The sequence below is a fragment of the Piliocolobus tephrosceles genome, chromosome 18, assembly GCF_002776525.5.
Source record: "Piliocolobus tephrosceles isolate RC106 chromosome 18, ASM277652v3, whole genome shotgun sequence".
Classification (NCBI taxonomy): Eukaryota; Metazoa; Chordata; class Mammalia; order Primates; family Cercopithecidae; genus Piliocolobus; species Piliocolobus tephrosceles.
In genome coordinates, this window is record NC_045451.1 from 26,253,582 (window position 1) to 26,279,437 (window position 25,856).

Consider the following 25,856-nt stretch of genomic DNA (forward strand, 5'->3'; position numbering starts at 1 on the left):
AGCTGTGTATTGTAAAGAATGCTTCATCTATGTGAGATGAATAAACATAGCAAAAATGAGATTCACAGAACTTTTCTTTCCAGTTTTAATCTGAAGATATTTCCTTTTTCAGCACAGTCCAGAATGTACTCCCGAAAGTCCCTTCATGGATCCGTCCATGACAGTTTCCAAGCTACGTAATGTAAGGAAGACTTTATCTATGTGAGATGATTACAAATATCACAGAGTAGTTTCCGAGAAAGCTTCTTTCCAGTTTTTGTCTGACGCTATTTCCCTTTTCACCATCAGCATCAACATGCTCCCAAATATCACTTGGTAACTGTTTCTGCAAAAGGGTTTCCCCATTGCTGTATGAGAAGTGAGGTATAGCACTGTGACTGGAATGCACACTTCACAAAGCCGTTCCTCAGAAAGCTTCTCTCCAGTTTCGGTCTGAACATATTTCCTTTTTCACCGTTAGCTTCAAAGTACTCCTGAATATCCCATCACATGCTAAAGATATACAGCGCTAGAAAACTGCTCAATGAAAACAGAGGCTTATCTGAGTGAGAGGAATTAAGACGACACAGAGCAGTTTCACAGAAAGCTTCGTTGTAGATTTTACCTGAGGATATTTCTTTCTCCATATTCTAAGGGTCGTTCCCAAATGTCCTTCTTTAGATTCCACAAAAACAGTGATTTCAAGGTGCTCAATCTAAAGAATGGTTTAACTCTATGAGATGAATTCACACATCGCAAAGCAGTTGCTCAGAAACTTTCTCTGCAGGTTTCATCGATAGACATTTCCTCGCTCACCACAAGCCTATGGGCGTCACTAAATATCTCTTCACAGATCCTTCAAAGACAGAGTTCGAAGCTGGGTAAGATAGAGTAAGCATTAGGTTTGTGAAGTGAATGCACATAGCAGATAGCAGATTCTTGGAAGGCTTCTTCCTCGACTTTATTTCAGTATGTTTCATTATTCGCCATCATCCTCAATGCGTTCCAAAATATCACTTTTTCAGTTTGACAGGAACAGTGTTCAAACACTGCCTTGACAGTAAAGAGGTATAACTCTCTGAGTGGAATGCATACATCTCAAAGTAGTTTCTCAGAAAGCTTCTATCCAGTTTTTATCTGAAGATATCTCCTCTTTCACCATAGGCCTTAATGTGCTCCCAAATGTCCCTTCGCAGATCTGTGCATGATGCAGTTTCCAAAATGTGTAATATAATTAAAGTTTTAACTCTTCGAGGTGAATAAATATATCTAACACAAAGCAGTTTCACAGAAATCTTCTTTCCAGTTTTTGTCTGTGGATATTTCCTTTTTCATCATAGTCATAGCAATACTCCCACATATCTCCTGGTAGATTTTCTCCAAAAGGGATTTTGGAATCCTCCAGAGGAAGAAGGGTATATTTCTGTGAGTGGAATGCATAAGTCACAAAGCAGCCCCTCAGAAAGCTTCTCTCCAGTTTCTATCTGAAGACGATTCCTTTCTCACCGTAAGCCTCAAAGACCTCCAGAATATCCCTTCGCAGACTAAAGTAAGACAGTGTTATGATACAGCTCAATGAAAAGAGAAGCTTAACTGTGTGAGGGAAATTCACGTGACACAGAGCAGTTTCACAGAAAGCTTCCTTCTGGTTTCTCTCTGAGGTTATTTATTTTTCAGATATTCTACAGAGAATTTCCAAATGTCCTTTCTCAGATTCCACAGAAACACTGATTTCATACTGCTCAATCCAAAGAATGATTTAACTCTATATGATGACTGCAAACATCACAAAAGAGTTGCGCAGAAAGCTCCTCTTCGATTTTCAGGTGAAGCCATTTTTTTGCCTCACTGAGGCCACTGGTCGCCACTTACTATCCCTTTGCAGAACCATAAGAGACCGACTTTCAAACTGGGATATATAGAGTATGCTCTAACCCTGTGAAAAGAATGGTCATGTCAAGAGCAGTTTCTTCGAATGCTTCTTTCTGTTTTTTATTGGACGACATTTCACTTTTTGCTATAGTCTTCAATGTGCTCTGAATATCTCTCTTTTGACTTTACAGGAACAGTGTTCAAACTGTGCCTTATGAGAAGAAAGTTATAAATCCCTGAGGGGAATGCACACATCTCAAACAGCTTCTCAGAAAGCTTCTCTCCAGTTTATATCTGGCTCTAGGTCCCATTTCCCCATAGGCCTGAATTTGATCGCAAATATCCCTTCACAGATCCATCCTTGAGGGAGTTTCCAAGCTGCGTAATATATAGAAAGCTTCATCTATGTGAGATGAATAAACATAGCAAAAAGCAGATTCAAAGAAAGCTTCTTTCCAATTTTTATCTGAAGATATTTCCTTTTTCACCATAGTCCAGAATGTGCTCCCGAGGATCCCTTCGTGGATCCGTTCATGACAGTTTCCAAGCTGTGTAATGTAAAGAAAGCTTTATCTATGTGAGATGATAACACATATCACAGAGAAGTTTCCTAGGATGCTTCTGTCCATTATTTGTCTGAGGCTATTTCCTTTTCACCATCGGCATCAACATGCTCCCCAGTATCACTTGGTCCTGTTTCTCCAAAAGGGTTTCCCAAACGCTGTATGAGAAGAAAGGTAAAACACTGTGACTGGAATGCACACGTCACAAAGGAGTTCCTTGGAAAGTTTCTCTCCAGTTTCGGTCTGAACATATTTCCTTTTTCACTATTAGCCTCAAAGTGCTCCCGAATATCCCATCACATGCTAAACATGCACAGGGCTAGAAAACTGCTCAATGAAAAGAGAGGTTTATCTGAGTGAGAGGAATTAAGATGACACAGAGAAGTTTCACAGAAAGCTTCCTTCTAGATTTTACCTGAGGATATTTCTTTCTCCATATTCTAAGGATTGATCCCAAATGTCCTTCCTCAGATTCCACAAAAACAGTGATTTTAAGCTGCTCCATCCAAATAATGGTTTTACTCTATGAGACGAATACACACATTGCAAAGCAGTTGCTGAGAACGGTTCTCTGCAAGTTTCATCAGAAGGCATTTCCTCACTCACCAGAAGCCTCCGAGCGTCACTAAATATCCCTTCACAGATTCTTCAAAGGCAGAGTTTCGAAACTGGGCAACATTGAGTAAGCATTAACACTGCGAATTGAATGCATCTATCAGAGAGCAAATTCCTGGAACGCTTCTTCCTCGATTTTATTTCAGTATATTTCACTATTCACCATAGTCCTTTATGCGTTCCTAACTATCAATTTTTCGGTTTCAAAGGAACAGTGTTCAAACACTGCCTTGTGAGAAAAGAGGTATAACTCCCTGAGTGGAATGCATACATCACAAAGTAGTTTCTCAGAAAGCGTCTATCCAGTTTTTATCTGTAGTTATCTCCTCTTTCACCGTAGGCCTGGATGTGTTCCCGAATGTCTCTTCATGGATCTGTACATTACGGAGTTTCTAAACTGCGTAATATAATTGACGTTTTGACTGTGACAGATGAATAAATATACCTAACACAAAGCAGTTTCACAGAAATCTTCTTTCCAGTTTTTGTCTGAGGATATTTCCTTTTTCACCTTAATCGACCCCAGAAGATATCTTGGTAGCTTTTTCTCCAAAAGGGATTCTCGAATCCTCTAGGAGAAGAAATGTATATTTCTGTGACTGGAATGCACACGTCACAAAGCAGTTCCTCGGAAAGCTTCTCTCCAGTTTTGGTCTGAACATATTTCCTTTTTCACCGTTAGCCTCAAAGTGCTCCTGAATACCCCATCACCCGCTAAACAGACAAAGGGCTAGAAGACTGCTCAATGAAAAGAGAGGCTTATCTGAGTTGAGTGAGAGGAATTAAGACGACTCAGAGCAGTTTCGCGGAAAGCTTCCTTCTGGATTTCACCTGAGGATATTTCTTTCTGCATATTCTAAGGATTGTTTCCAAATGTCCTTCCTCAGATTCCACAAAAACAGTGATTTCAAGCTCTTCAATCTAAAGAATGGTTTAACTCGCTGAGATGAATACACACATCGCAAAGCAATTGCTCAGAATGTTTCTCTGCAGGTTTCATCGGAAGACGTTTCCTTGCTCCCCACAAGCCTCCAGGTCTCACAAAATGTCCCTTCACAGATAGTTAAAAGACAGAGTTTTGAAACTGGGCAACATAGAGCAAGCATTAACTCTGCGAAGTGAATGCACATATCAGAGAGCAGATTCTTGGAACGTTTCTTCCTCGATTTTATTTCAGTATATTTCACTATTCACCATAGTCTTCAATGCGTTCTGAAATATGACATTTTTTGTTTCACAGGAACAGTGTTTAAACACTTCCTTGTGAGTAAATAGAAATAACGCACTGAGTGTAATGCGTACATCACAAAGTAGTCTCTCAGAAAGCTTCTATCCAGTTTTTATCTGAAGATATCTCCTATTTTACTGTAGGCCTGAATGTGCTCCCGAATGTCCTTTCACGGATCCTTGCATGACGGCGTTTCCAAACTGCGTAATATAAGAAAAGTTTTAACTATCCGAGATTAATAAGTATATCTAACACAAAGCAGCTTCACAGAAATTTTCTTTCCAGTTTTTGTCTGAGGATATTTCCTTTTTCACCATACCCTCTCTGCTCTTCCGAATATCTCTTGGTAGCTCTTTCTCCAACAGGGATTCAGGAATCCTAGAGGAGGAGAAAGGTGTCTTTCTGTAAGTGGAATCCACACGTCACAAAGCAGCTCCTCAGAAAGCTTGTCTCCAGTTTCTATCTGAAGATGTTTCCTTTTTCACCATAATCCTCAAAGCCCTCCTGAATATCCCTTGTCAGACTAAACAAAAACAGTGTTATGATACAGCTCAATGAAAGAGAAGCTTAACTGTGTGAGCAGAATTCACGTGACACAGGGCAGTTTCACAGAAAGCTACCTTCTGGTTTCTTTCTGAGGTTATTTCTTTTTCAGGATACTCTAACGAGCATTCCCAAATGTCCTTTCTCAGAGTCCACAGAAACAGTGATTTCAAACTGCTCAGTCCATAGAATGATTTAACTCTATCAGATGAATGCAAACATCACAAAAGAGTTGCGCAGAAAGTTCTCTCCAATTTTCGATGGGAGACGTTTCCTTGCTCAACACAGGCCCCCGAAGCCAAATACTATCCCTTCGCAGGAATCTCAAAGACTGACTTTCAAACTGGGAAATGTAGAGAAAGCTTTAACCCTGTCAAAAAATGGACATGACAGAGAGCAGTTTCTTCGAGTGCTTTTTTCTGTTTTTTTCCAACGTCTTTTCATGTTTTGCCCTACTCTTCAATGTGCTCTGAATAAAACTCCTTTGGTTTTACAGGAACAGTGTTTAAACTGTGCCTTATGAGAAGAAAGTTATAACTCCCTGAGTGGAATGCACACATAACCAAGGAGATTCTCAGAAAGACTCTCTCCAGTTTTTATCTGACTATATTTCCTATTTCACCATAGGCCCGAATGTGATCCCAAATATCCCTTCTCAGATCCATCCACGAGGGAGTTTCCAAGCTGCGTAATATAAAGAAAGCTTCATCTATGTGAGATGAATAAACATAGCAAAAAGCAGATTCCCAGAATGCTTCTTTCCAGTTTTCATCTGAAGATATTTCCTTTTTCACCATAGTCCAGAATGTGTCCCCGAAGGTCCCTTGGTGGATCCGTCAATGACAGTTTCCAAGCTGCATAATGTAAAGAAAGATTTATCTATGTTAGATGATTACAGATATCAAAGAGTAGTTTTCTAGAAAGCTTCTTTCCAGTTTTTTTCTGAGGCTATTTCCCTTTTCACCATCGGAATCAACATGCTCCCGAATATCAATTGGTACCTTTTTCTCCAAAAGGTTTTCCCTGATGCTGTATGAGAAGAGAGTTATAAAACTATGACTGGAATACACACGTCACAAAGCAGTATCTCTGAAAGCTTCTCTCCAGTTTCGCTCTGAACATATTTCCTTTTTCACCATTAGCCTCAAAGTGCTCCCGAATATCCCATCACATGCTAAACATACACAGGGCTAGAAAACTGCTCAATGAAAAGAGAAGCTTATCTGAATGAGAGGAATTAAGATGACACAGAGCAGTTTCACAGAAAGCTTCCTTCTGGATTTTACTTCGGGATATTTCTTTCTCCATATTCTAAGGATCATTCCCAAATGTCCTTTTTTAGATTCCACAAAAACAGTGATTTCAAGCTGCTCAATCCAAAGAATGATTTAACTCTATGAGAAGAATACACACATCGCAAAGCAGTTGCTCAGAACGTTTTCCTGCAGGTTTCAACGGAAGACGTTTCCTCGCTCACTACAAGAATCTGGGCATTACTAAATATCCCTTCACAGATTATTCAAAGATAGAGTTTCGAAACTGGGCAACATAGAGTAAGCATTAACTCTGTGAAGTGAATGCACATATCAGAGAGCACATTCTTGGAACGCTTCTTCCTCGATTTTCTTTCAGTATATTTCACTACTTGCCATAGTCCTCAAGGTGTTCCAAAATATCACATGTTTGGTTTCACAGGAAAAGTGTTCGCACACTGCCTAGTGAGAAAAGAGCTATATCTCCCTGACTGGAATGCATACATCACAAAGTAGTTTCTCAGAAAGCTTCCATCTAGTTTTTATGTGAAGATATCTCCTCTTTCACTGTAGGCCAGAATGTGGTCCCGAATGTCCCTTCGTGGATCTGTGCATGATGGAGTTTCCAAACTGTGTAATATAATTAAAGGTTTAACTATACGAGACGAATAAATATGTGTAACACAAAGCAGTTTCACAGAAATCTACTTTCCAGCTTTTGTCTGAGGATATTTCCTTTTTCACCATAGTCATTGCTATACTTCTGAGTATATCTTGGTAGCTTTTTCTCCAAAAGGGATTCAGGAATCCTCTAGGAGAAGAAAAGTATATTTCTGTGACTGGAATGCACAAGTCAGAAAGCAACCCCTCAGAAAGCTTCTTTCCAGTTTCTAACTGAAGGCGTTTCCTTTCTTACCACAAGCCTCAAAACCCAGAGTATTCCTTCCCAGACTAAGCAAAAAAAAGTGTTATGATACAACTCATTGAAAACAGAATCTTAACTGTGTGAGCGGAATTCACGTGACACAGAACAGTTTCACAGAAAGCTTCCTTCTGCGTTCTCTCTGAGGTTATTTGTTTTTCAGGATATTCTAAAGAGCGTTTCCAAATGTCCTTTCTCAGATTCCACAGAAACAGTGACTTCAAACTGCTCAATCCAAAGAGTGACTCATTGCTGTGAGGCGAATACAAACATCACAAAAGAGTTGTGCAGAAATCTCTCTGATTTTCAATGGAAGACATTTCCTTGCCTCACAATAGCCTCCGGTCCCCACTAACTATCCTTTCACAAAACCTCAAAGATTGACTTTCAAACTCGGAAATGCAGAGTAAGCTTTAACCCTATGAAAAGAATGGACATGTCAGAGAACAGTTTCTTCGTGTGCTTCTTTTTGTTTCTTATTGGACGATATTTCACTTCGTACTATGGTAAGTTAGTGCTCAGAATATCACTCTTTTGGCTTTACAGGAACAGTGTTCAAACTGTGCCTTATGAGAAGACAGTTATATCTCCCTGAGTGGAATGCACAGTTCACTGGGCAGTTTCTCAGAAAGCTTTTCTCCACTCTTTACCAGACTATATTTCCTATTTCACCATAGGCCTGAATGTGATCCCAAATATCCCTTCGCGGATCCAACCACAAGTTAGTTTCCAAGCTGCGTAATGAAAAGAAAGCTTCATCTATGTGAGATGAAAAAAGATAGCAAAAACCAGATTCACAGAAAGCTTCTTTCCAGTTTTTATCTGAAGATATTTCCTTTTTCACCCTAGTCCACAATGTGCTCCCGAAGGTCCCTTTGTCGATCCGTCCATGACAGTTGCCAACCTGCGTAATGTAAAGAAAGCTTTATCTATGTGACATGATCACAGATATCACATAGTAGTTTTCTAGAAAGCTTCTTTCCAGTTTTTGTCTGAGGCTGTTTCCCTTTTCAGCATCGGAATCAACATGCTCCCAAGTATCACTTGGTACCTGTTTCTCCAGAAGAGTTTCCCCAACGCTGTATGAGAAGAGAGGTATAAAACTGTGACTGGAATGCTCACGTCACAAAGCAGTTCCTCAGTAAACTTCTCTCCAATTTCGGGCTGAACATACTTCCTTTTTCACCATTGGCCTCAAAGTGCTCCTGTATATCCCATCACATGCTAAACAGACACAGGGCTAGAAAACTGCTGAATGGAAAGAGAGGCTTATCTCAGTGTGAGGAATTAAGATGACACAGAGCAGTTTCACAGAAAGCTTCCTTCTGGATTTTACCTGAGGATATTTCTTTCTCCATATTCTAAGGATCGTTCCCAAATGTCCTTCCTCAGATTACACAAAAAAAGTGATTTCAAGCTGCTTGATCCAAAGAACAGTTTAACTCTAGGAGACGAATACACACAAGGCAAATCAGCTGCTCAGAACGTTTCCCTGTAGGTTTCATCAGAACACGTTTCTTCAATCACCACAAGCCTCCAGGCGTCACTAAATATCCCTTTCAGATTCTTCAAAGACAGAGTTTTGAAACTGGGCAACATAGAGTAAGCATTAACTCTGTGACGTGAATGCCCATGTCAGAGAGCAGATTCTTGGAACGCTTCTTCCTGGATTTTATTTCAGTACATTCCACTGCTTGCCATAGTCCTCAAGGCGTTTCGAAATATCCCATTTTCCATTTCACTGGAACAGTGTTCAAACAGTGCCTTGTGAGAAAAGAGGTATAACTCCCTGAGTGGAATGCATACATCACAAAGTAGTTCCTCAGAAATCTTCTATCCAGTTTTTATCTGAAGATATCTCCTCTTTCACCCATAAGCCTGAATGTGCTCCCGAATGTCTCTTCGTGGATCTGTGCATGACGGAGCTTCCAAACTGTGTAATATAATTAAACTTTTAACTATGTGAGACGAATAATTATATCTAACACAAAGCAGTTTCACAGAAATCTCCTTTCCAGTGTTTGTCTGAGGATATTTTGTTTTTCACCATAGTCGTCGTTATACTCCCGAATATCTCTTGGTAGCTTTTTCTCCAAAGGGAATCCGGAATCTTCTAGGAGAAGAATGATATATTTATGTGAGTGGAATGCACACATCGCAAAGCAGCTCCTCAGAAAGCTTCTGTCCAGTTTCTATCTGAAGACGTTTTCTTTCTCACCGTAAGCCTCAAAGCCATCCATAGTATCCCTTTGCAGACCTAACATAAACAGTATTATAATACAGCTCAATGAAAAGAGAAGCTAAACTGTGTGAGCAGAATTCACGTGACACAGAGCAGTTTCACAGAAAGCTTCCTTCTGTTTTCCCTCTGAGGTTATTTCTTTTTCAGGATATTCTGAAGAGTGTTTCCAAATGTACTTTCTCAGATTCCACAGTAACAGTGATTTCAAACTGCTCAATTCAAAGAATGATTTAACGCTATGAGATGAATACAAACATCACAAAAGAGTTGCCAGAAAGCTTCTCTCTGTTTTTTGATTGAAGACATTTCCTTGCCTCACACAGGCCTCCGTTCGCCACTTACTATCCCTTCGCAGAAACCTGAAAGACCGACTTTCAAACTGGGAAATGTAGAGTAAGTTTTATCCTTGTGAAAAGATTGGACATGTCAGAGAGTAGTTTTTTCGAGTGCTTCTTTCTGTTTTTGGTTGGACCACATTTCACTTTTTGCCATAGTCTTCATTGTGCTCCGAATATCACTCTTTTGGTTTTACAGGAACAGTGTTGAAACTGGGCCTTATGAGAAGAAAGTTATAAGTCCCTGAGTGGAATGCACACATCACCAAGCAGTTTCTCAGAAACCTTCTCGCCAGTTTTTATCTGACTTTATTTCCTATTTAATCACAGGTCCGAATATGATCCCAAATAACTTTTCGTGGATCAATCCACGAGGGAGCTTCCAAGCTGCATAATGTAAAGAAAGTTTCACCTATGTGAGGTGAATAAACATAGCAAAAAGCAGATTTACAGAAAGCTTCTTTCCAGTTTTTATCTGAAGATATTTCCCTTCTCACCCTAGTCCAGAATGTGCTCCCGAAGGTCCCTTCATGGATCCGTCCATGACAGTTTCCAAGCTGCGTAATGGAAAGAAAGCTTTATCTATGTGAGATGATTATAGATAACACAGCGTAGTTTCCTAGAAACTTTCTTTCCAGTATTTCTCTGAGGCTATTTCCCTTTTCACCATTGGAATCAACATGCTCCAGAATATTGCTTGGTGCCTGTTTCTCCAAAAAGGTTTCCCCGACGCTGTATGAGGAGAGAGGTATAAGAAGGTTACTGGAATGCACACGTCACAAAGGAGTTTCTCGGAAACCTTCTATCCAGTTTCGGTCTGAACATATCTCTCTTTTCACCGTTAGCCTCAAAGTGCTCCCGAATATCCCATCACACGCTAAACATACACAGGGCTAGAAAACTGCTCAATGAAAAGATAGGCTTATCTGAGTGAGACGAATTTTGTCAACACAGAGAAGTTTCTCAGAAAGCTTCCTTATGGATTTCACCAGTGGATATTTCTTTCTCTATATTCTAAGTATTGTTCCCAAATGTCCTTCCTCAGGTTCCACAAAAACTGATTTCAAGCTGCTCAATCCAAAGAATGGTATAAGTCTTTGAGACGAATACACACAAGGCGAAGCAGTTGCTCAGAACCTTTCTCTGCAGGTTTCATCGAAGGACGTTTCCTCACTCACCACCAACTTCCAGGCATTACTAAATATCCCTTCACAGATTCTTCAAAGACAGAGTTTGAAAACTGGGCAACATAGAATAAGCATTTACTCTGTGAAGTGAATGCACATATCAGAGAGCAGATTCTTGGAAGGCTTCTTCCTTGATTTTATTTCCGTATACTTCACTATTCGCCATAGACCTCAATGATTTCCGAAATATCACTTTTTCGGTTTCACAGGAACAGTGTTCAAACACTGCCTTTTGAGAAGCGAGGTACAACTCCCTGCGTGGAATGCATCCATCACAAAGTAGTTTCTCAGAAAGCATCTATCCAGTTTTTATCTGAAGATATCTCCTCTTCCACCGTACACCTGAATGTGCTCCTGAATGTCCCTTCATGGATCTGTGCGTGGTGCGTGACGGATTTCCAAACTGCATAATATAATTAAAGTTTTAACTATGCAAGACGAGAAAGTATGTTTAACACAAAGCGGTTTCACAAAAATTTTCTTTCCAGTTTTTGTCTGAGGATATATCCTTTTTCAACATAGTAGTCGCTATACTCCCAGTTATCTCTTGGTAGCTTTTTCTCCAAAAGGGATTCTGGAATCCTCCAGGAGAAGAAAGTTATATTTCTGTGAGTGGAATGCACACGTCAGAAAGCAGCTCCTCAGAAAGTTTCTCACCAGTTTCTATCTGAAGACGTTTCCTTTAACACAGTAAGCCTCAAAGCCCGCCAGAGTACCTTTCGCAGACTAAACAAAAACAGTGTTATGATACAGCTCAATGAAAGAGAAGATTAACTGTGTGAGCAGAATTCACGTGACACAGAGCAGGTTCACAGAAAGCTTCCTTCTGGTTTCTCTCTGAGGTTATTTCTTTCTCAGGATATTCTAAAGAGCGTTTCCAAATGTCCTTTCTCAAATTCCACAAATACAGTGATTTCATACTGCTCACTCCAAAGAATGATTTAACGCTATGAGATGAATACAAACATCAAAAAAGAGTTGCGCAGAAAGCTTCTCCCCAATTTTCGATGGAAGACATTTCCTTGCTTCACACATGCCTCCGGTCACCACTTACTATCCTTTTGCAGAACCCTCAAAAACTGACTTTCAAACTGGGAAATGTAGAGTAAGTTTAACCCTTTCCAAAGAAAGGACATGTCAGAAAGCAGTTTCTTCGAGTACTTCTTTCTTTTTCTTATTGGATGACATTTCACTTTTTGCCATAGTCTTCAATGTGCTCCGAATGTCACTCCTTTGGTTTTACAGGAGCAGTGTTCTAACTGTGCCTTATGAGAAGAAAGTTACAATTCCCTGAGTGGAATGCACACATCACCAAGCAGTTTCTCAGAATGCTTCTCTCCAGTTTTAATCTGACTATATTTCCTTATTCACCATAGGCCTGAATGTGATCCCAAATATCTTGTAGCAGATCCACACACGAGGGAGCTTCCAAGCTGTGTAATGTAAAGAATGCTTCATCTAATAGAGATGAATAAACATAGTACAAATCAGATTCACAGAAACCTTCTTTCCAGTTTTTTCTGAAGATATTTCCTTTTTCACCCTCGTCCACAATGTGCTCCCGAAGGTCCCTTCATGGATCCGTCCTTAACAATTTACAAGCTGCATAATCTAAAGAAAGCTTTATCTATGTTGGATGATTACACATATCACAGAGTAGTTTCCTAGAAAGCTTCTTTCCACATTTTGTCTGAGGCTATTTCCCTTTTCACCATCAGCATCTACATGCTCCCCAATATCACTTGGTATCTGCTTCTCCAAAAGTATTTCCCTGACGCTCTATGAGAAGAGAGGTATAACACTGTGACTGGAATGCACACGGCACAAAGCCGAACCTCGGAAAGCTTCTCCTCAGGTTCGGTCTGAACATATTTCCTTATTCACAGTTTGCCTCCAAGCGCTCTCGAATATCCCATCACACCCTAAACATACACAGGGCTAGAAACCTGTGCAATGAAAAGGGAGTCTAATCTGAGTGAGAGAAATTAAGACGACACAGAGGAGTTTCACCGAAAGCTTCCTTCTGGATTTTACCTCAGGAAATTTCTTTCTCCATATTCTAAGAATCTTTCCCAAATGTCCTTCTTCAGATTCCACAAAAACAGTGATTTAAAGCTGCTAAATCCAAAGAATGATTTAACTCTATGAGACGAGTACACACATCGCAAAGCAGTTGCTCAGAACGTTTCTCTGCAGGTTTCATCAGAAGACATTTCCTCCCTCACCACAAGCCTTCGGGCATCACTAAATATACCTTCACAGATTCTTCAAAGACAGAGTTTAGAAACTGGGCAACAGAGAGTAAGCATTAACCCTGTGAAGTGAATTCACAAATAACAGAGCAGATTTCTACACAGATTCTTCAAAGACAGAATTTCGAACCTGAGCAACTTAGAGTAAGCATTAACTCTGTGTAATGAATGTACATGTCAGAGAGCAGATTCTTGGAATGCTTCTTCCTCGATTTTACTTCAGTATATTTCACTATTTGCCATAGTCCTCAATGCTTTCCGAAATGTCACTTTTTCAGTTTCACAGGAACAGTGTTCAAACCGTGCCTTGTGAGAAAGCATGAATAACTCTTTGAGTGGAATGCATAAATCACAAAGTAGTTTCTCAGAAAGCTTCCATCCAGTTTTTATCTGAAGGTATCTCCTCTTTCACCATAGGCCTGAATGTGCTCCCAACCATCCCTACGCAGATCAGTGCTTGACAGAGTTTTCGAAATGCGTAATATAATTAAAGTTTCAACTATGTGAGACGAATAAATATATCTAACACAAAGCAGTTTCACAGAAATCTTTCCAGGTTTTGTCTGAGGATATTTCCTTTTTCACCATAGTTATCGCTATACTCCCGAATATCTCTTGGTAGCTTTTTCTCCAAAAGGGATTCTGGAATCCTCTAGGAGAAGAAAGGTATATTTCTGTGAGTGGAATGCAGATCACAAAGCAGCTCGTCAGAAAGCTTCTCCCCAGTTTCTATCTGATGACGTTTTCTTTCTCACCGTAAGCCTCAAAGCCCTCCAAAATATCCCTTCACAGACGAAATAGAAACAGTGTAATGATACAGCTCAATGAAAAGAGAAGCTTAATTGTGTGGGTGGAATTCACGTGACACAGAGGAGTTTCACAGAAAGTTTCCTTCTGGTTTCTCTCTGCGGTTACTTCTTTTTCAGGATATTCTAATGAGTGTTTCCAAATGTACTTTCTCAGATTCCACAGAAACAGTGATTTCAAACTGCTCAATCCAAAGAATGATTTAACGCTATGAGATGAATACGACCATCACAAAATATGTGCGTGGAAAGCTTCTCTCCCATTTTTGATGGAAGACATTTCCTTGCCTCACACAGGCCTCCGGTCGCCACTTATTATCCCTTTGCAGAAACCTTAAAGACAGACTTTCAAACTTGGAAATGTAGGGTAAGCTTTAACCCTGTGTTAAAAAAAGGGGCATGTCAGAGAGCAGTTTCTTCGAGTGCTTATTTCTGTTTTTTATTAAACGACATTTCACTTTTTACCATACTCTTCAATGTGCTCCGAATATCACTCTTTTGGTTTTACAGGCACAGTGTTCAAACTGTGTCTTATGAGAAGAAAGTTCTAACTCCCTGAGTGGAATCCACAAATCACCAAGCAGTTTCTCAGAGAGCTTCCTCCATTTTTTATCTGATTATATTTCCTATATCATCATGGGCCTGAATGTGATCCCAAACATACTTTCGCGGATCCATCCACGAGGGAGTTACCAATCTGCGTAATGTAAAGAAAGCTTCATCTAGGTGAGATGAATAAATGTAACAAAAAGCAGATTCACAGAAAGCTTCTTTCCAGTTTTTATCTGAAGATATTTCCTTTTTCACCATAGTGCAGAATGTGCTCCTGAAGGTCCCTTCGTGGATCCGTCCATGACAGTTTTCAAGCTGTGTAATGTAAAGAAAGCTTTATCTATGTGAGATGATTACATATATCACAGAGTAGTATCCTAGAAAGCTTCTTTCCAGTTTTTGTCTGTGGCTATATCCCTTTTCCCCATCGGCTTCAACATGCTCCTGATTATCACTTGGTACCTGTTTCTCCAAAGGGGTTTCCCTGACGGTGTATGAGAAGAGAGGTATAACACTGTGACTGGAATGCAGACGTCACAAAGCAGTTTCTCGTAAAGCTTCTCTCCAGTTTCGGTCTGAACATATTTACTTTTTCACCGTTAGCCTGAAAGTGATTCCGAATATCCCATCACACGCTAAACATACCCAGTGCTAGAAAATCTCTCAATGAAAAGTGAAACTTATCTGAGTGAGAGGAATTAAGAGGACACAGAGCAGTTTCACAGAAGCTTCCTTCTGGATTTTACCTGAGGATAATTCTTTCTCCATATTCAAAAGATCGTTCCCAAATGTCCTTCCTCAGATTCCACAAAAAAAGAGATTTCAAGCTGCTCAATCCAAACAATGGTTTAACTGCAGGAGATGAATAAACACATTGCAAAGCAGTTGCTCAGAATGTTTCTCTGCAGGTTTCAGCAGAGGACATTTCCTCGCTCACCACAAGCCTCTGGGCTTTGCTAAATATCCCTTCACAGATTCTTCAAAGACAGAGTTTCGAAACTGGGCAACATAGAGTAAGCATTAAGTCTGTGAAGTGAATGCACATATCGGAGAGCAGATTCTTGGAATGGTACTTCCTCAATTTTATTTCGGTATATTTCACTATTTGCCATAGTCCGCAATGCATTCCAAAATATCACTTTTTCGGTTTCAGAGGAACAGTGTTCAAACACTGCCTCGTGGAAAAGAGGTGTAACTCCCTGAGTGGAATTCATACATCACAAAGTAATTTCTCAGAAAGCCTCTATCCAGTTTTTATCTGAAGATATCTCCTCTTTCACTGTAGGCCTGAATGTGCTCCCGAATGTCCCTTCACTACTCTGTATGATGGAGTTTCCTAATGGCATAATGTAATTAAAGTTTAACTATGTGAGTCGTATAAATACATCTAATAAAAAACAGTTTCACAGAAATTTTCTTTCTAGTTTTTGTCTGAGAATATTTCCTTTTTCACAATAGTCGTACCTATACTCCCAAATATCTCTTGGTAGCATTTTCTCCAAAACGGATTCCGGAATCCTTCAGGGGAAGAAAGATATATTTCTGTGAGTGGAATGCACTCGTCACAAAGTAACTCCTCAGAAAGAATCACTCCAGTTTCTATCTGAAGTCGTTTACTGTAATCTCAAAGCCCTCCAGAATATCCCTTTGTAGAGTAAACAAAAAAATGTTTATGGTACAGCTCAATTAAAGGAGAAGCTTAACTGTGTTAGGAGTATTCACGTGACACAGAGGAGTTTCACAGAAAGATTCCTTCTGGTTTGTCTCTGAGGTTATTTCTTTTTCAGGATATTCTAAAGAGTGTTTCCAAATGTCCTTTCTCAGATTCCACAGAAACAGTGATTTCAAACTGCTCAATCCAAAGAATGATTTAACTCTATGAGATGAATACAAACGTCACAAAAGAGTTGCATAGAAAGCTTCTCTCCGGTTTTCAATGGAACACGTTTCATTGCCTCACACAGGCCTCCGGTCACCACTTACTAACCCTCAGAGACCGACTTTCAAACTGGGAAATGTAGAGTAAGCTTTAACCCTGGGAAAGGAATGGACATCTCAGAGAGCAGTTTCTTCGAGTGCTTCTTTCTGTTTTTTTATTGGACGACATATCTCTTTTTGCCATAGTTTTCAATGTGCTCCGAATATGACTCTTTTGGTTTTACAGGAACACTGTTCAAACTGTGCCTTATGAGTAGAAAGTTATAACTCCCTGATTGGAATGTGCACATCACCATGCAGTTTCTCAGAAAGCTTCTCTCCAGTTTTTATCTGACTGTATTTCCTCTTTCACCATAGGCACGAATGTGATCCCAAATATCCCATCGCGGATGCATCCACCAGGATGTTTCCAAGCTGTGTAATGTAAAGAAACCTTCATCTATGTGAGATGAATAAACGAATCACAAAGTATATTCTCAGAAATCTTCTTTCCCGTTTTTATCTGAAGATATTTCCATTTCACCATAGTCCAGAATGAGCTCACGAAGGTCCCTTATTCCATCCCTCCATGACAGTTTCCAAGTTGTGTAATGTAAAGAAAACTGTATCTATGTGAGATAATTACAGATATCACAAAGTAGTTTTCTATAAACTTTCTTTCCACTTTTTGTCTGAGGCTATTTCCCTTTTCATCATTGGCATCAACATGATCCCTAATATCACTTGGTATCTGTTTCTCCAGAAGTGTTTCCCCGATGCTTTATGAGAAGAGAGGTATAACACTGTGAGTGGAATGCACACGTCACAAAGCAGTTTCTCGGAAACCTTCTATCCAGTTTCGGTCTGAACATATTTCCTTTTTCACCATTAGCCTCAAGGTGCTCCCAAATATCCCATCACACCCTAAACATACACAGGGCTAGAAAACTGCTAAATGATAAGAGAGGCTTACCTGAGTGAGAGGAATTAAGAAGACACAGAGCAGTTTCACAGAAAGCTTCCTTCTCAATTTTACCTGAGGATATTTCTTTCTCCATATTCTAAGGATCGTTCCCAAATGTCCTTCTTCAGATTCCACAGAAACAGTGATTTCAAGCTGTTCAATCCAAAGAGTGATTAACTCTCTAAGACGAATACACACATCACAAAGCAGTTGCACAGAACGGATCTCTGCAGGTTTCATCGAAAGACGCTTTCTCGCTCACCACAGGCCTTAGGGTGACACTAAATATCCCTTCACAGATTTTTCAAAGATAGAATTTCGAAACTTGGGAACATAGAGTAAGCGTTAACTCTGTGAATTGAATGCACGTATCAGAGAGGAGATTCTTGGAATGCTTCTTCCTTGATTTTATTTCAGTATATTTCACTATTCGCCATAGTCCTCAATGCATTCCAAAATATCACTTTTTCAGTTTCACAGGAACAGTGTTCAATCACTGCCTTGTGAGAAAAGAGGTATAACACCCTGAGGGGAATGCATACACCACAAAGTAGTTTCTCAGAAAGCTTCTATCCAGTTTTTATCTGAAGATATCTCCACTTTCACCATAGACCTCAGTGTGCTCCCGAATGTCCCTTCGCGGATCTGTGCATGACGGAGTTTCCAAACTGCGTAATATAATTAAAGTTTTAACTATGCGAGACGAAAAAATATATCTAACACAAAGCAGTATCACAGAAATTTTCTTTCTAGTTTTTATCTGAGGATATTTCCTTTTTCACCATTGTTATCACTGTACTCCCAAATATCTATTGGTAGCTTTTTCTCCAAATGGATTCTGGAATCCTCTAAAAAAATAAAGGTATATTTCTGTGAGTGGAATGTACACATCACAAGGCAGCTCCTCAGAAAGCTTCTCTCCAGTTTGTATCTGAAGACTTTTCCTTTCTCACCGTAAGCCTCAAAGCCCTCCAGAATATCCCTTCGCAGACTAAACAACAACAGTGTTATGACACAGCTCAAGAAAAAGAGAAGCTTAACTGTGTGAGTGGAATTCACATGTCACAGAGGAGTTCCACAGAATGCTTCCCTCTGGTTTCCCCCTGAGGTTATTTCTTTTTAAGGGTATTCTAAAGAGCGTTTCCAAATGTCCTTTCTCAGATTCCACACAAACGGTGATTTCAAACTGCTCAATCCAAAGAATGATTTAACGCTATGAGATAAATACAAACATCACAAAGAGTTGCACAGAAAGGTTCTCTCTGATTTTCGATGGACGACATTTCCTTGCCTCACACAGGCCTCCGGTCGCCACATACTATCCCTTCACAGAACCCTCAAAGACCGACTTTCAAACGGAGAAATGTAGAGTAAGCTTTAACCTTTTCAAAAGAATGGACATGTCAAAAAGCAGTTTCTTCGAGTGCTTCCTTCTGTTTTTTATTGGACGACATTTCACTTTTTGCCATAGTCTTCAATGTGCTCCAAATATCACTCTTTTGGTTTTACAGGAACAGTGTTCAAACTGTGCCTTACGAGAAGAAAGTTATAACTCCCTGAGTGGAATGCACAGATCCCCAAGCAGTTTCTCAGAAAGCTTCTCTCCAGTTTTTATCTGACTATATTTCCTAATTCACCATAGTCCCGAATGTGATCCCAAATATCCCTTCACGAATCCATCCACGAGGGAGCTTCCAAGATGCATAATGTAAAGAAAGCTTCGTCTATGTGAGATGAATAAACGTAGCAAAAAGCAGATTCACAGAAAGCTTCTTTCCAGTTTTTATCTGAAGATATTTCCTTTTTCAGCCTAGTCCATAAAGTGCTCTCGAAGGTCCCTTCGTGGATCCGTCCATGAGAGATTCCAAGCTGCGTAATGTTAAGAAAGCTTTATCTGTGTGAGATGATTACAGATATCACAAAGTAGTTTCCCAGAAAGATTGTTTCCACTTTTTGTCTGATGCTATTTCCCTTTTCACGATTGGCATCAACATGATCCCGAATATCACTTGGTACGTGTTTCTCCGAAAGTGTTTCACTGATGTTGTATGAGAAGAGAGGTATAACACTGTGACTGGAGTGCACTCATCACAAAGCTGTTCCTCGGAAAGCTTCTCTTCAGTTTCAGTCTGAACATATTTCCTTGTTCACCATAAGCCTCAAAGTGCTCCCGATTATCCCATCACACGTTAAACATACACAGGGTTAGAAAACTGCTCAATGAAAAGGGAGGCTTAACTGAGTGAGAGGATTTAAAACGACACAGAGTAGTTTCACAGAAAGCTTCCTTCTGGATTATACCTAAGGATATTTCTTTCTCCATATTCTAAGGATCATTCCCAAATGTCCTTCCTCAGCAGCCACAAAAACAGTGATTTCAACCTGCTCAATATAAAGAATGATTTAAATCTATGAGACGAATACACACATTGCAAAACAGTTGTTCAAAACATTTCTCTGCAGGTTTCATTGGTAGGCATTTCCACACTCACCACAACCCCCCGGGCGTCACTAAATATCCCTTCACATATTCTTCAAAGACAGAGTTTCAAAACTGGACAACATAGAGTAAGCATTAACCTTGTGAAGTGATTGCACATATCAGAGGGCCGATATTTGAAACGCTTCTTCCTCGATTTTATTTCAGTATATTTCACTATTCGAAATAGTCCTCAATGTGTTCCGAAATATCACTTTTTTGGTTTCACAGGAAGAGTGTTCAAACACTGCCTTGTGAGAAAAGAGGTATAACTCCCTAAGTGGAATGCTTACATCACAAAGTAGTTCCTCAGAAAGCTTCTATCCAGTTTTTATCTGAAGATATATCCTCTTTCACCATAGGCCTGAATGTGCTTCCAAATGTCCCTTCACGGATCTGTGCATGACGGAATTTCAAAAATGTGTAATATTATTAAAGTTTTAACAATGCGAGATGAATAAATATGTCTAACACAAAGCAGTTTCACAGAAATCTTCTTTCCAGTTTTTATCTGAAGACATTTCCTTTTTCACCAAAGTCATCGCTATACTCCCGAATATCTCTTGGTAGCTTTTTCGCCAAAAGGGATTCCGGAATCCTCTAGCAGAAGAAAGGTATATTTCTGTGAGTGGAATGCATATGTCACAAAGCAGCTTTTCAGAAAGCTCTCTCCAGTTTCTATCTGAAGACGTTTCCTTTCTCACCGTAAGCCTCAATGTCCTCCAGAATATCCCTTCCCAGCCTAAACGAAAACAGTGTTTTGATACAGCTCAATGAAAAAAGCTTAAGTGTGTGAGCAGAATTCACGAGACACAGAGCATTTTCACAGAAAGCTTCCTTCTGGATTCTCTCTGAGGTTATTTATTTTTCAGAATATTCTAAAGAGCCTTTCCAAATGTCCTTTCTTAGGTTCCACAGAAATAGTTATTTCAAACTGCTCAATCTAAGGAATGATTTAACTCTATGGGATGAATACAAACATCACAAAAGAATTGTGCAAAAAGCTTCTCTCCGAATTTTGATGGAAGACATTTCCTTGCATCACACAGGCTTCCAGTTGCCACTTACAATCCCTTCCCAGAACCCTCAAACCAACTTTCAAACTGGGAAATTTAGAGTAAGCTTTAACCCTGTGAAAAGAATTGATATTTCAGAGTGCAGTTTCTTCGAGTGCTTCTTTCTGTTTTTTATTGGGCGACATTTCACTTTTTACCATAGTCTTCAATGTGCTCTGAATATCACTCTTTTGGTTTTACAGAAACAGTGTTCAAACTGTGCCTGTTGAGAAGAATATTTGTGATCCCAAATATTCCTACGTGGATCCATCCAGGTGGAGTTTCCAAGCTATGTAATGTAAAGAAAGCTTCATCTATGTGAGATGAATAGACATAGCAAAAAGCAGATTCACAGAATGTTTCTTACGAGTTTTTATCTGAAGATATTTCCTTTTTCACCCTAGTCTTGAATGTGCTCCCAAAGATCCCTCCGTGGATTTGTTCATGACTGTTTCCAGGCTGCATAATATAAAGAAAGCTTTATCTATGTGAGATGATTACACATACCACTGAGTAATGTTTGGATGAACGGAGGCAAGATGGCGCATTTCCAGGTTCTTCATCACCAACTCTTCCCATGTGCGTGAAAAAGCAGCTGGTGATCGGGAAGCTGCAGAGCAACCACACATGCGCCAGGTGATGTCAATCTGAAGAGACCAAAATTTACCTGGTGACACCTGTGAAGCCTTTCCACCCCCGACACGCCCATACTCCGCCTATTGCCCTTCCACTCCTAGAAAAGTCGCCCCCGGCAGGCGTGCCACGTGACTTTCCTCAGCCTCTACTCTTGTCGGGACTGCATTAGTAACTCTGCCTGGGCGACTCTCTTGGTCTCGTTTGCTGGAGGCCGACAGACTTCACTTTGCACACCTTTTTTCCTGGAGCTAGATGACCAAAGAATAAATTTGCAGTTTTGCTTTTAGCCTTGCCTACTCGCTGGTTCTTTTGTGCTTGCTCTGGTGGTTCTTAGAAAAACAAATCTGTTGGTGCCGAAACCCTGGAGGAGACCCCTCCTCTGGCCTCTAGGGGTTGAGGAACCTCCTCCTGCACCCATGCCGCAGGCAGACCAGGACCTGAGACCCGCTTCCCTTACGCTCATGGCCTCTCTGGGGTAAGTGCCCTTGTCTCCTCTTTATCTCCCTCGGCTAAAAATCCTGTGCAGGTCCGAGGCTTACTTTTGAGCCACCAAGTGGCTCGGGAGACCCGTTCAGCACAGAGACGTCCGTCGCTTGAAGGTAATCTCCACCTTGGCTCCAAGAGCCTCCAGTCTGTCTCTGGTGATTTCAAAGGACGCTTTGAAGCCAGACAGAGATCTACATTTTGTAAGTAATGAGGAAACAAATGGGAAACCTCCAGTCCAAATTTCCAAAGAACACCCCCTTAGGGTGCCTCCTAGCCAATTTAAAAACCTTACAGCAGTTAATTTTCCTTTCCACTGTGGCGTGGCACCAATACAAACTAGATAATCAGTCTCAGTTGGCCACCAGAGGGCACTGTAGACGGTAACGTTCTGATGGACATCAGCAATTTCTGCCAGCGGCTAGACAAGTGGTGCAAAATTAATTACATATAAGGCTTTTGGGCCTTACGCTCTCTTCCCTACTTGTGTAACCTCTGTTCTTTGGTTCAGGTTATACTGGCCAAGGATGCCGGCTCACTGGAACCCGAAAAAGAGGAGTCTTTATTACTTTCTGATCAGACGGAAAGGAACCTAGGGTTTCCTTCTGTCTCCGTACCCTCAACCCCGCCCTACACTCCTACTTCATTTTTCAATCAGCTCCTGATATTTGTAAAAAACTTCAAAAGGTAGAGGATGGTCCTCAGGCACCAATACAAGACCTGGTTAAATTAGCCTCTAAGGTTGATAACTCCAGAGAGGTGATGGTTGAAGCACAATGATAGGCTCGCCTCATACAGAAGTTACAGCTCCTAGCATCGGCTTTACAGCCCATTCGTAACCCCAGATCAGAGAGTACACACCCTGTAGACTCCAAGGTTACAAAAGGAGCCTGCTATAGGTGTGGCAAGGCAGGACACTAGGCCAACTGGTGTCCACGGGGTCCTCGAGCCCCACACAGCCTTGCTATATGTGCAAGGCATCAGTACGTTGGGCCAGTGAATGTCCTATCCCTCATCTACTAGCAATCCCTGCCCTATTTGCCAACAGGAAGGACACTGGAAGTCTGATTGCCCCACCCTGGGAATAGGTGCCGTGTCTTCACGTGACTCCCTTTCCCAGGATCCTGGGAGCTCCTTCCAGCTCCTACATCTGGACGACGAAAACTGAAGGTGCCAAGACTCGGAGGCCACCATCATCCTTGCCGAGACTTGAGTAACTCTCCTGGTAGCAGGTAAGACAATTATTTTTTTAATTGACAGTGGGGCTATCTATTCCATTTTGCTGTTCTTCTCCTGACCTAGCCTTCCATCCAATCCACACCTTAATTGCTGCCTGGTCAACAACTACTTTGTGCACTCGTTCCTCATTCCCAGCTAGAAAGGGCCCCCACCGAAAGCAATCAGTGGAAATCAGTTCAACTTTCCCCACTCGCCTCAAACTTACTAAATTTTCTTAACTATCACATACTGCCCAGACTTGCCAGGACCATTCTTTTGGGTTTTGTCTATATTGCAACAAATGTTTCCACTCCTCATTGCTATACTAATACTGTGTTTTATTTTATGTTTTGCCCCCATTTTGATCAAATTTCTCCATGCGAGAATACAACAAATAACTCGCATCACCTTCAACCAAATGCTTCTTCATCCATACGTCCAAACACCAACCATAGGCCTCGACCTTAACAACGCCTCTTAAGAGCAGGAAGTAGCCAGACAGATCAGGAAGCCCCTTTATCTCTATTACCAATAAAAGGTTGGACTGTTTTGACAAACGGAGGCAAGAGGAATTAAGACTACACAAAGCAGTTCCTCAGAAAGCTTCCTTCTGGATTTTACCTGAGGATATTTCTTTCTCCATATTCTAAGGACCGTTCCCATATGTCCTTCCTCAGATTCCACAAAAACAGTGATTTCAAGCTGCTCAATCCAGAAAATGGTTTAACTCTATGAGACGAAAACACACATCGCAAAGCAGTTGCTCGGAACGTTTCTGGGCAGGTTGCATCAGAAGACGTTTCCTTGCTCACCACAAGCCTCCGGGCGTCACTAAATATCCTTTCACCAATTCTTCAATGACAGAGTTTCGAAACTGGGCAACATAGAGTAAGCATTAAATCTGTGAAGTGAATGCACATATCAGAGAGCAGATTCTTGGAACTCTTCTTCCTCCATTTCATTTCAGCATATTTCACTATTCGCCATAGTCCTCAATGCGTTCCAAAATATCACTTTTTCGGTTTCAAAGGAATAGTGTTCAAACACTGCCTTGTGAGAAATGAGGTGTAGCTCCCTTAGTGGAATGCATACATCACAAAGTAGTTTCTCTGAAAGCTTCTATCCAGTTTTTATCTGAAGATATCTCCTCTTTCACCGTAGGCCGGAATGTGCTCCCGGATGTCCCTTTGGGGATCTGTGCAGGAGGGAGTTTCCAAACTGCGTAATATAATTAAAGATTTAACTATGCGAGATGAATAAATATATCTAACACAAAGCAGTTTCACAGAAATCTTCTTTCCAGTTTTTGTCTGAGGATATTTCCTTTTTCACCATAGTCATCACTATACTCCTGAATATCCCTTGCTAGCTTTTTCTCCAAAAGGGATTCCGGAATCCCCTAGGAAAAGAGAGGTATATTTCTGTGTGTGGAATGCGCACGTCACAAAGCATCTCCTCAGAGAGCTTCTCTCCATTTTCTATTTAAAGATTTTTCCTTTCTCACCATAAGCCTCAAAGGGTTCCAGAATATCCCTTTGCAGACTAAACAAAAACAGTGTTATGATACTGCTCTATGAAAAGTTTAGCTTAAATGTGTGAGCAGAATTCACACGACACAGTCCAGTTTCACAGAAATCTTCCTTCTGGTTTTCTCTGAGGGTACTCCTTTTTCAGGATATTCTAAAGAGCGTTTCCAGATGTCCTTTCTCAGATTCCACATAGACAGTGATTTCAAACTACTCAATCCACAGAATCATATAACGCTATGAGATGAATACAAACATCACGAAAAAGTTGCACAGAAAGATTCTCTCTGATTTTCCATGGAAGACATTTCCTTGATTGACACAGAAATCTGTTTGTCAGTTACGATCCCTTCACAGGAACCTCAAAGACCGACTTTCAAACTGGGGAATGTAGAGGAAGCTTTAACCCTGTGTAAAGAATGGACATGTCAGAGAGCAGCTTCTTGGTGTGCTCCTTTCTGATTTTTATTGGGCGACATTTGACTTTTTGCCGTAGTCTTCAATGTGCTCCGAATATCACTCTTTGGTTTTACAGCAACAGTGTTCAAACTGTGCCTTATGAGAAGAAAGATATAGCTGCCTGAGTGGAATGCACACATTACCAAGCAGTTTCTCAGAATGCTTCTCTCCATTTTTTATCTGACTATATTTCCTATTTCACTGCAGGCCCGAATGTGATCCCAAATATCCCATCGTGGGTCCAATCACGAGGGAGTTTCCAAACTGTGTAATGTAAGGAAGCTTCAGCTATGTGAGATGATTAAACATAGCAAAAAGCAGATTTAAAGAAAGCTTCTTTCCAGTTATTTTCTGAAGATATTTCCATTTTCACCATAGTCCTGAATGTGCTCTCGCTGGTCCCTTCGTGAATCCATCGAAGACAATTTCCAAGCTGCATAATGTAAAGAAAGCTTTATCTATGTGAGATGAATACTCACATCAAAAAGTAGTTTCCTAGAAACTTATTTCCAATTTTTGTCTGAGGCTATTTCCCTTTTTACCATCAGCATCAACATGCTCTCGAATATCACTTGGTACCTGTTCCGAAAAAAGGGTTTCACTGACGCTGTATGAGAAGGGATGAAATGCACATGTCACAAAGCAGTTCCCCGGAAAGCTTCTCTCCAGTTTCGTTCTGAACAGATTTCCTATTTCACCATAAGCTTCAAAGTGCTCCCGAATATGCCATCACAAGCTAAACATGTACAGGGTTAGAAAACTAATCAATG